This window comes from Xiphophorus maculatus, chromosome 2 (genome assembly GCF_002775205.1).
Source record: "Xiphophorus maculatus strain JP 163 A chromosome 2, X_maculatus-5.0-male, whole genome shotgun sequence".
Classification (NCBI taxonomy): Eukaryota; Metazoa; Chordata; class Actinopteri; order Cyprinodontiformes; family Poeciliidae; genus Xiphophorus; species Xiphophorus maculatus.
Window position 1 is genome coordinate 27,967,845 of NC_036444.1, and position 12,210 is coordinate 27,980,054.

General features: G+C 37.1%; 1 protein-coding gene across 1 annotated transcript in view; it reads left to right on the top strand.

Annotated features, from left to right (window-relative positions):
- Positions 1 to 12,210, top strand: part of LOC102219201 (potassium voltage-gated channel subfamily KQT member 1) — a 205,124-nt gene that overhangs the window by 4,962 nt on the left and 187,952 nt on the right. The window lies entirely within an intron of this gene.

Here is a 12,210-nt window from a genome sequence, read left to right on the forward strand (position 1 = left end):
GAATATAATGTAAAATAAGTAATAAAGCTTGACATCACTCGGAGCAAGACCCATAGAATTAGACAGAATAGATCTGCCCTTATTGATACCGATACACATATTAATATCAAATCGGTGCATCTCTAGTTATAGTTATTGTTAATGAAAATTAACAAAATGACCAAAATTAGAAATAAAGAATCTTATTTTTAACTAAAATAGAAATAACAATGAGACTCCAAGAAATGAAAACAAACTAAAACTTTAATGTCCGCTCACATGACTAACTAAAATTGGCTGAACTTAGTCTTTGTTTGTGTGTCTCATTAGTATGAAGTTGCAGGGGTTTTTTCTTGCTGTGCTGCATCATGTTTGCTGATGCCGGTCCTTCAACAGTCATGTCAGCTAAAGTTTAGAGAAAGCGCTGCAGTCCAGTTTGGGATTACCTTGAGTATAAATGTGTCTTAGATGAAATTAAGTGTCTTGCAGTTGGACAAGATAAAACATTTGGTTCGTTATTAAAGGAGAAAAAAATCCCTCAAAGTTCACACATGGACCCGCTGTTACTGTGTTCACTGAATTTTTGATAGTTATTCTGCCATTTAACTTAAAAACACTTTTTTTTTCCAAAATTGTTTCAGCTTTTCTGGATTTTTTTTTTTACACAAACTATTTCTATATTACATTTTCCAACTTTAACCTGGTATATAACTCATAGTTAAAAAACAAAAAAACAAAACTGAAACTATAACTGCAACCAATCAAAACTTAACTGAAACTAAGCATTTTTCAAAAAGTAAGATTGAACTAAGCAAGCAAACAATTAACTGATAAACTGCAAGTCAACACTACATAAAATTAAAGCCAGTCAATAACCGCAACTCTACTAAAACTTTAGGCACTTAATGTTGGCGTTCAGATCGAAACGTCTCTGTGCTTCGCTTGCCTGTTAATTACATTTAAAGTTTCTTCCAGTTTCAGCATTTTATTCCCAGTAACAGAAGAACATGTGCCATCGTCACCGCTGGACTTTTCTTCTGCAAAGCTTCACTTTAAATGATGGAACTTTGCACACTGTCTATATTTTACACTTTTCAAATATTCCAGAAAAAAAAAATCTGATTAATTCAAAATTCAGGAATACTTAATTGATCCCAATGGTAAGTTAAATGTTGTTGTTACTCATATTAAGTCAAAATCATTCAAGTTTAAGCATAAACTTAATAATAAGTTGGAGAAATGATTGATTTAACAATAAAAATGAAATAGACGCAGGACCAAAATGGCAAAAGTAAAAATATGATTTTTCTCAACTTGCATTGGGAAGCATTTAGTAGTTTGTGCATTTAAAAAAAATAAAACTACTACTATTATCAAAAATCCGAGAGTGCCCTGGTAATAAGTGAGAGAACGAGCTCCTATGATCTCATAAGTATTCCCCAGTTCAGCCGTCGTAAGCCTGAATCACGAGGATTTGGGTCAGATTAGATGGAAAATATGAATAACATTCATCATAGAAGTTCAATTGAAATGCCTCCACTAGACACTATTTACATTCATTTCTAAATATACGAAGCCTGGCTAATCTTTGCAACCAACTTAGCCAACGTTGTGTTTATATTCAACCTACCCGAGTAAATACTTTAAACACAGAAATTTTATTTTCCATTCATCTATGCAAACAATATCGGGACAAATTTCAAGTCCTGCTACAGCTTTTCATGCTGTCCTATAACATAAAGTCCTACTTAAAAAAAAAAAAAAAAAAAAAAATTGTAATTTCACAAAACATTTTTTAAATCATTAAAAAAAAAGTGATTATTTTGGCCCATTTATCAGCCATGTGGAAACAATATAGTGATGTATTTGATCAGTTTTGTGGTGCAGCCTCAGTCAGGGGTTTTCTGTGTGGTCAGGCTGACACACATACTGTAGATAACTCAGAGGAAGGTGTGTGTGTGTGGGGGGGGGGGCAAGGAACTCTGCTTGAGTAGATTTTCTTACATCGGGTCACATTAGACAGTAAAAGTGTGTATAAGAATCGTAAAAACCCCTAAGACAGAAAGTCCAGAATGAAATCAAATGTCTGTTTTTTTTTCTTCTCTATCCAATTTGTTAGAGATATTATTAAGAAGTGGAGCATTTAAACTGTAGAGCCTGAATCGGATGTTTTGGTTTTTTAAAATTTGGCCTTTGTGCCTTCAGAAGATGCGTACATCAATATATGATAATCCTTCAGTAATTTAGAGATTCAAGCTGGTCCCTTGAGTTGTGGATTTTCTGGCTTGTCAGAAACTCACAAACTTACATTTTTACATTTAGATTTAAAAAAAAAATTAATTTACACACTGTTGAAATATCTCAATGCAGTTTCTCAGAGTGGCGACACCATCTCTAGATAAATCATCACTTCTTTCATTTCTGGTTGATGGACTGAGCTGTGCTCCATGAAATGCTCGAGGCTCTGTATTTTGTTTTATAACCCGACCTGCTTTAGACTTCTCTTCAGTGAAAACCTCGACCCTCTGTGTTTCTTCAGCTTCATGATTCATTTTCTTCTCTAATGTAACACAAAATCTTACCAGGTATTTTTGGTTTACTTTCTAGTGCAAATATCTTAATGCACTTGAAATAAGACTAACTTTCAGGTTACTTTTCAGCAAGATATAGGAGCGTGTTTCATGGCAATAATTCCTTAACATTTATGAAGCATTTTTAAAAGATTTTTTCACTTCCAACATGGGGAAACAAAAGTCTTGGTATAAGTGAAATCTGCCACAGGATTAGTAATTTTCTATCGATACTGAGAAATTGTCCACTTGAAAAGTTACCTGTATGTTAGTTTTGTCTTATTTCAAGTGTACTAAGATATCTGAAGTAGAAACTAGATCAAACATTCTTGGTGAGATTTTGTGTTTTTGCAGTGTAAATGTCCAAGGCCTTCACAGATGATGATCTGCTTACGATGTAGGTGACTTTTGGAGGAAGCTGGTTCCTGGAGGTCAAATATCTAAAATATTCTGTTATCCATAGTTTTCCATGAAATTTTTTTTAATAAAAAAAGTGTCCTGTCAAGAAAAAATACTTTATGGGCCTTAATATAGCTGCTATTGTAAAATAAAGTATTTACTTAATTACTGTGGAGTTTTTTGTTTTTTTTTAGTCCAACTTTATGTTACATGACTTAGAAATGAGGCCCGTGGTCACGAATAACCGGCAGCCCACGGTTCTGGCTGCCGTGTAATTATTTATTAGCTTTCAGCTCATGAAGCTCTTTGTTATGTTGATTTAGTTGCCTTTACTCTGCCTGATTGCTCACACCCATTCAAGCCAAACTCTAAAAGAAAGCTTCAGCTAAAACCATCTGCCTTTTTTTTCTTTTTTCCAATTTTGCTCAACCAATAACTGTAAATAAAACATTTCAGCAAAAAAAAAAAAAAAAAAGAGATCCTCTTTGCGTCACACAGATGCTTCCTTTGCTCTGCAGCAAAGGTAATTCCTACCAAGAGTAACTGGAGCTGTAGTGTTTCCTCCCTCATAAAGGAGCGGGAAGTTGAGCCTCGCCTTCATTTAAAATTAAAGCCCTCTAACCGTTCTTCACTAACACTCCTTTAGGTAACTCTTAATTGTTAATGGTGATGGCTGACGGCCATTTATTCTCCTGTTCTCTGTGGTGATCAGTGGAGAACAAAAGGATAAAGACCAATGACAGCCTTAATAGGGCGGCTCTAAAGGGCCAGCTCTATATGGCACACAATAAATAACACCCCCACACAGGGTTGTTGGCTCATTTATTTTGGTCGACTGTAATGATCCACATTTTTCTTAGATATACACTCTTTGACTTGCATTCACCTAAATCTGTTTAAACCCCATTGTGAAGTTTTCTCAGACATCCAGTGAAGTCAACTATGGATGTTAGCTGCCAACCTATGAAACATCCAGCATGATGCAGAGACAACTCTATGGAGATGGTAAAAAACAAAAACACAACAGTCTCATATTTGCCTCTTTCAGTTTCTGCAGCATTGTGAAAATTAATGAAGTTTTTAGGCCTTAAATACTCAAAGTTTGAATTTTTATCATGAGTCTTTTTTTCTTTTTTTTTTTTGAGAAGTGTGCAAGAAATCCTTACTCTGTGTTGTATTTCTGGCTTAATTAGGTGTCACACAGTGACTCGTTGCCATAGCAACTGACAACAGCGTCACAAAAAACCCACTCAAATATTTCCCACACAAAGAGCAGAACATTCAGTCTGTTGCAGTAATGTGGTTTTAGGCTTAATGTTTGTTTCGCGATTATTAATAAGTGATTGATGTGGTAAGAGGAGAAAACTAGAAATATATCGCTGCACTTTACTGTATGGCTAGCTCCATGGCTAGCTCCACGGCTAGCTCCATGGCTAGCTCCACGGTTAGCTCCATGGCTAGCTCCATGGCTAGCTCGCTGGTGTCACGATACTTGGATGTTTGAGTTTTGGGTATAATTTATGTCCCTGTGTCAGTTATTGCCATATTTAGTTTTATTAGTTTTGCTCTAGATGCCTTTTTGTGTATGTTCTTTCCTTAGTATTTAATTTTCCAGTTTATTTCTTTTAGATTATTTGTCAGGATTTTTTCCATGTTGGTTCTAGATCTGCAATCTGCCACTTCCACAGTGGCTTTCAAAACCTTTGGCGAGAAATGCAGAAATATTTCAGCAATGTTTTGAAATGCAGAAGTTTTCCTTTGCATTTCAAAATAAAACTTTTAAACGTACACTGATAATATTTTGTTAAAGCACAGTTTTATTTGTGGAATCTCCAGTTTGCAATTTTTAGATTTCTCAAAAATATTACTAAAATAGTGAAGTATATCATTTTTCACATAATACACTTCAGACTGACCAAGAACTTTGAGATTTAGCTGGGGCTGGACAATATATCAATAACTATATATTGACATGTGATCAATATCAACAGGTGACAGAATATAGAATAATTTTATTGAACTCTGCTTTAGGCAGAAGAACAGCTTTACTCACTTGATGTCTCATGGCCAGTAACTCAACCAACTGAGTCACTCTTTGGTTGCCTAGCAACAACCTGATGAGTAACTTGCGCAGCAGCAGTTTCAGGTTTCACCACCGTGCCTCGTATATTCTTAAAAATAAAAAACGCCACCATTTTGGCAGCATAAAAAAAAAAGAAAATCAATTATTATTGATATTCTCTACTGATAGAAAACGCTTATATCATGATGTGATGTAGTTGTTTTTATTGTTCTAAAACATTTTGTCGTTCTTTCACCATTTAATTTTCAAGCGATAAGATCTGAAATTCTCTTTAAGTTGGTAAAAACAAGAAATAATTGCATTATTTTCCTTCCACTTTGCAATAAACACTGCTTATTTTAATTTATTAATCTGTCTCGATAAATTAAGATAATCAAACACTAAAGTTTGCAGTTTAACATAATCAAATGAATGCCGTGTGAATACTCTTGCATGTACAGTACAGTATGTATGAGCATCTTCTGTTATTACAGCTACAGCAGTGATAGCAGCCACAAGAGCCATCTGGAATAAAGAAAAGGACTCTGGATAATTATTTTGTACAAATCTATTTACATGTTAAGTGCTTCATCATTATTTAATGAACTAATACCCTAAGTCTCCCTAAAGTAAATAATTAAAAGGAATTGAAGAAGCGTTTCAGTTGCATCTCAAAGCCCTTTTGAGGGCTTGTTAGTGAGTTTGCTCCAGCTTCTTGTAGACGGACAGTAACATCATTCATAATAGATCACAGAATTGAACAAGGGTTACTTTCTGTCCAACTGCAATGCAGAGAAATACAAACATACACAAATGCTATTGTATTGATGTCTGAGTGAGTAAGGCTCAGTTGAAAACCTTTGGACTTGGGACAACATATGTGGCTCTGTGTCCAGAAAGAACCTTACGCAATGGAGTTGAGCATCGCCAGCACACACATACACACACACACACACACACACACACACACACACACACACACACACACACACACACACACACACACACACACACACACACACACACACAGATTTGGACCACTCCCTCTCAGTCGCTTACATAACCAAAAGGGAATAAAGATGCTGCCCTCCATGACTCCATCATGACCTTCCAGGCTACAGTCAGTTCATACTGACACCTTAATGCAATGTGATACGGGGGGGGGGAGCACATTTCAAACAAAGAGGTTTGAGCTGAAAATCCTTTGAGGAAGTTAAATCTGCATGACATAAAAATCTGATTTTTGCGTTATTTTTAAAAACAACCCGGTTCCCGTCATCATGAGTGGGTCGCACAATGTTGCGGATAGAAATTTTTTTTCTTTTCTTTTTTTTTTGTCCTGTTATAGCCTCACTGGTTTGGAGTAGAGGAGGAATGGCACCTGCTTTTCCTCGTGAAAACGCTGCCGGCCAGATGTTGTCTGAAAGGCTTGGATGTGTTTTTACATCTGGACAGATTACTGAAATAACTACAGTGAATCCTCACTTTTCCATGCCCCGCTCCCACCCCTCTGGATGTCAAAAGGAAAACCTCTTTTTAAATTTTCGCTTACCATGAGATTACCATCTGAGTGAAGCAAACTGTATGCGTCACTTTCTGTTTACGCTAGTATGTGCGTGGTTGGAAAATCTTGCGTGTGGCGTTTTGTTTCTTTTAACAGTGCAGAAAACGGTACATCCGTGTGCCTTTGAAAGCTTCTACACAAGTTAGATATAACCACTGGTTGATCTGGTTTATTTTTTTTATCACTTTGTAACAAAAGATCAAATCTGATATAGTCATCTAATTTAGGGTAACTTTGAGCCATGCACCTTCCTGTACGATTCATCTTGATTCTCATCACCCTTTAGGCTCCGTCTTGGCTTTCTCTCATTGACTCGGATTTCTCCAGGAAAATTTCAAACGGGCCAATCAGTGAACAGAAGGAGAAGATTTTATGATGACGTTGAATTTATGTGCAGTTTTAGACTTGTAGTCAGGCTGTACTTTTAGTAATATCAGCGGAGGAACTGAACGAAGACGTTCAGTCCGTGTTGGCCACACTTCCAAATATTGAATTAACTTTAGCAGCCACACAGTTTCGTTCTCTTTTCTAGGTCTCAAAAATGGACAGTGACCCTAAACATAACCAGCAAACTATTGTGAGAAACTTGTGGAAGGAAACCCAAAATGTTTGACCCCAAGTCATACAGCATATAAAGGAGGCAATGCTACTAAATAAATACTAAATGTATATCCAAACTTCTGAATTTAATACAGTTACATTAATTTATCTTGAAAATGTTTGGTTAGTCTGATATTTAGCCAATAGAAATAATTGTGGTAATCATCATTAACATAGCGAAGGTAAAGTCTTAAGCGGTGAATGTAAACATCTGGTTTAAACTCTTTACATTTAAAATGGCAAATAAATTACTTGATAAATGTCTTTTCGAGTGTGTCTGACAAAATTAATAGGTAAACACCGGATCTTTTTTTTTAAAGGAATACTTCTCAACAGAAATAATTAACTGGCTTTATCCGTTTTCTTTTTCCAGCAGCCTGACGTCTTTAACGCCAAGAGAAATTCTGAGTCTGTAGAAGTTCAACCAGGCGGTACTTTGCTGCTTTGGTCACAGAATGTGGTGACCAATCTGATGGCTCAGCTCAGATGGAATAACTGTGTTTGTGGCTGGACCCTGATGTAGTGTAATCCACCCTAAGCTCCTTTTTGCGTTTAAATGGGGAGGGGGGTTTAGAGAAGAAGGCTGTGGAGGTCTGCTGTGCCTTTAGCCATGCTGTTTGGCTACAGTGTCTGTACAAGTGGCTTGAGCATGCTCTGGTCTGTGAGATTATTCTGGTTTGCCCAAATGTCCAGTTCAAATCTCAACTGGGGCTCAGCTGTGTAGAGTTTGAGTGATTCTCACTGAGTTCCCTCCGGATGTGTCGTTTTCCCTTCACAGTTCAAAAACCTGCATGTTGGGCAAATGACTGGATGTGAACGTGTGTTTTTATTAATCTTGTTTGTCTTTTTATTGGCAATGTGATGGACTGGAGTCTTTTATCCATTGGTTTCTTGGTTGAACTCCAATGTAACCTGAAATCACGACAACACAGAAAATGAATGAATGCATGTTTACATTAAAAATGACCTGTAAGGCTAAAGCTAACCCTTTAACAGGGTTATATGAGCATAGAAAATGGACTGATAGATGCTGATGAGTGGGCAAAAGATCCACTTTCTAGTTTTGTGAACCAAGTAGAGACATACTCAAAATTACAACTATAGAGTAAGGGGGTTCTGCAGAGTATTGGCTATACAAATGTCAGCCACATTTGAAAATCATGTTTCATTTTCATGCCATTCCCACTTTATGTTGGTGTATGATGAAATATCCCAGTAAGGTACACCGTGAGTTCTGGTCCTAACATGACTATTCTCCGTCCTTTTTGCAGGACATGACACATTTTACAAACCCTTTCACTTTTTCAGGTCTCATCTTTAACAAGCCGTGTGACCCTTCTTTATTTTTAAGGATGGATAAATGTTTAATGGTTAAAATGATTTCTTTGTTGGCGTCTGCTTTTTCAAACTTCCATTTTCCTATGCAAGTCCTTCTTGGCTACGGAAATTTGAAAACTGTGACTTTAAAGGAAGTTGCTGATCCATCTAATCATCCAAGATTAAAACCAAAATGCCTTTCTGCTCATTTGTAAAGCTAAGGTGGTTTGCACCAAACACTGCTGCTGCTCAATAAGGTTCTCACACATTTATATTAGCTTGAATTTCAATGTATATTTGATTCCCTTACCTTCATTGGAACCCATCTTTGATGATAATAACAATAAAAAACTCTGACTCTCTTTACATGCTGCATATTTTCTGTATGTGCACGGTGAGGTCACCGTCCCTGGTACGTTTTTTTTTTAAAGCTTACGCAGCCTGAGTGTCACTGCTGACTGAGTGGACGCTTTGATGCGGCTCCGCGCTCTATTTTGGTGCAGCTAGACAGATTTGCAGTCAATAATACTCACTAAAACCCCAGCTGTTTTGTTTTAATCAGATCCCAGGGGTTTTGGCCTGGCGAAACAAGGTTAGCTAATGGCTGTGACTGACTCAGTCGTGTCTGCAGAAAGAAAAAAGACAACATAAAACACAACAGCAAAAAAATCCACACAACTCCTTACTATAGCTGATTAAAATATCACCACTTTTATCAACACTGTTGCCATGGGGTAAAAAGTAAAAGTAAGTGTTCTGAGTTTTATTTATGGTATTGGTAAATGTTATCTGTGAAGAATCTAGGGCTGGAACAGTCAGATTAATCGCAATTGATCAATTATTGAAATAGTCAATTAATTTAGTTATCAGTTAATTGCTAGCAGACTCAAAAACATTCCCTTTGCTGAGAAAACGACACAATGAGAGCAGTAAATAAGCCAAAACTGGACAAAAAATAAATAAAAAATATGTTTTGCCTTCTAGGTGAAAAACCTTTTTGGTGTGTAAATATGTGGGATAGTTTTATCTTCACCTAGTTCAAGTCCTGTAAAGAAAATCTCATATTAAATATCATTTGCTATGTAATTATTAGTTAATTGAAAAAAAAAAGTCAACAGATCAGTTTTGCACTTTACTGATAACTGAAGCAGATAGGACTTATTTAATTTCTTTTTCCTTTAGCTGCAGACACATCCTTTGCTACAAATGAAGGCAGAAATGCTAAATTCACTGGTCCTGCTAGTCTGCTCATTTTGCTGATACGATCCTGTTTGCACCTCGTCAGGTTTGTGGATTCTATCAAGTTTGCCCCCGTTTTTGTGCCTGCAAACCTTTACAATATCAATCCTTAGGACGTCTAAATGAAAAACGGATCACTCACTCTATATACTTTCCTTAACTCTGGAAATAAAAAAGTCCTGTGGCTCATGTATGTTTGATGGATTTATATGAGAAATGACTTTAAATCCCTCAGTACCAGATGCTGTTCAAGCTGATGCTCACCGAAAGCCAAAGCTATACATCTTTCCTCTACATTTACCCAAATCTATAGAAAATGCTTTGGATTTTGTTTCCTTTTTTTTTCTTCAGTTTTTTGCTTTGATCTGACGTCGGAGGAGGATAAGAGGGAGTAAGAAGTGTGGTTCTGAGTGTGTGTCTCTGTGTAATCCCTATAGAGTTAAATTATTGTCCCATCTGGCCGGCGTGATCATGTGTGTGTGTGTGAGAGGGGAATCCTCCTCCAAGTCTTCCTCTTTATCACTTCAGTTTGCGTTAACCTCGCATGGCATGACATTGTGGAAAGTAATCTGTCAAGCAAAGCACCTCTTCTGCTTCCTAGCTGGATCATGTGAGGATCCAGATCCAGGGACACGTTTCTCTTCCAGGACAAAGGAAAAACTCAGTGGCTTATGGAGTCTATCTGTAACCTGATATTTACTGCACTGTCTAAACACCGCTATTTTCCTCACTCTGACATTTAAACAAAATATGTCATGCTTTAGGCTACTTAGGGTTAAACTGGAGTAATAATAAATAGTTTTCTTTAATCATTTTCCTTCAAATTCAGATGTTTAAGTAGAATTCCTTCATTCTAAGTTGAATTCTCTTCTAAACTGTATGACTTGGAGCAAACGTTTTGGGTTTTTTCTCACCATTTGTTGCTGGAATTTTGGCCCATTCCTCCTGACAGAATTGGCGTCACAGAGTCAGATTTGTTAGATCGCTCTGCTCGTACAAAAACTCTTCTCACAAACGCAGTTTTTTGCGTGGGACTGAGATCGGGCCACTCCAAAACAGTGTCTCCGTTTCCTTAAGCCGCTTTGCAACTAACCTCGTGGCACGCTTTGGGCCGTCGTCCACTTGGGAAGATCCATTTGCATCCAAACTAACTTCCTGACTGATGCTGCGTTAATATTTCCACATAATGTTCTTTCCATACGACGCCATCAATCGTGTGAAGTGCACTGAAATGACTCGACACAACGTGACTTGCAGTTGTTTCCCTTGATCATTTTTGCCAAACAGTTTAATTTTAGGTTCATTGCAGCAGAAGAAACGCCTGTTAAAATTAAGAACCTCCTCTCGGCGTTATTTTGCAAACACTTATTTGGCTGTTTGTTTTTGGAGTGATGGCTTCCTCCTCCCTGAGAGGCCTTTCAGTTTCACTGCAGATAATGAATTTCTTACCAGGTTCGGCTTCGGCTGGGAGGGTGTCGCTGGAATCGGTGACAGATTATCCCAGCTTTCTTTAAGGGCCTTGAATTATAAAGGTCACTAAGGTTGATAGAAGATCAGCGGCTTTACTGCAAATTTTGTCTGATTTCGTTTGCTTTTTTTTTTTTTTTCTTTCTTCTTCCTGATGTCACGCATGGCAGTAGTGAATTTGAAGTGTTCCTCAGATTAACTCAAATGTTGTGAATCAAACCACCGTCAACTGGGCAACCAAGCTTGTCTAAACGCAAAATTATAAGGATCTCTTGTCATTATTTTGGTAATTGGGTCACTTTTCATTGCCTAAAACTTTTAGTCAGACTTAATTTCAGACAATGGGATGTGGGCGTACCTGTATTTCTTTGCAGTCTATGTCGATATCTGATTTCAGCTATTTGCATCATCATGACTTGGGCAGGAAAAGTGAAAACTCTTACTTAACCTTCCTGACATGTGACAAGGAGTCCATGCAGCTCACAGATTCGTAATGCATCCTGTAACGTGTGTGTGTTTTAAAGTGACTCTCATCTTCATGATGGTGCATGCAAATACTGCCAGTCATGTTACTGAGAAGCTTTTAAAAAGGTTTCAAGGATTATCCCCCTCGCGTAGTAAAAATGCTCCTAACTGGGATTACTGTTAATCCTTGCTGTGCCAAGAAAGTTGTGTTAAGGAAGTTCAAACGCAGGCAGCCGAGAGCGTCTGTAGAAACTGTGAAATCGGTTAAATGAGTTGTAAAATATCAGGTAAGGACCTAAAAACCTGTGCTATGTAGCGGTTATGTCTTTTTCTCTGAAACGTGGTGAAAAATGACTTCTAGATAGCAAAAATAAAACCTACTGAAGCACTGCAGGTCACAATAGTTTTACTGTATTATTATAAAGTCATGTGAGTGAGAAATGCTTTTGGTAAAGATACAATTTTGCCATTTGTATTTGTAATTTTTGCCATTTTGAAAGTGAACCATTTCAAAATGCTCACATTTTTTCACTTTTATTCTGCATGCA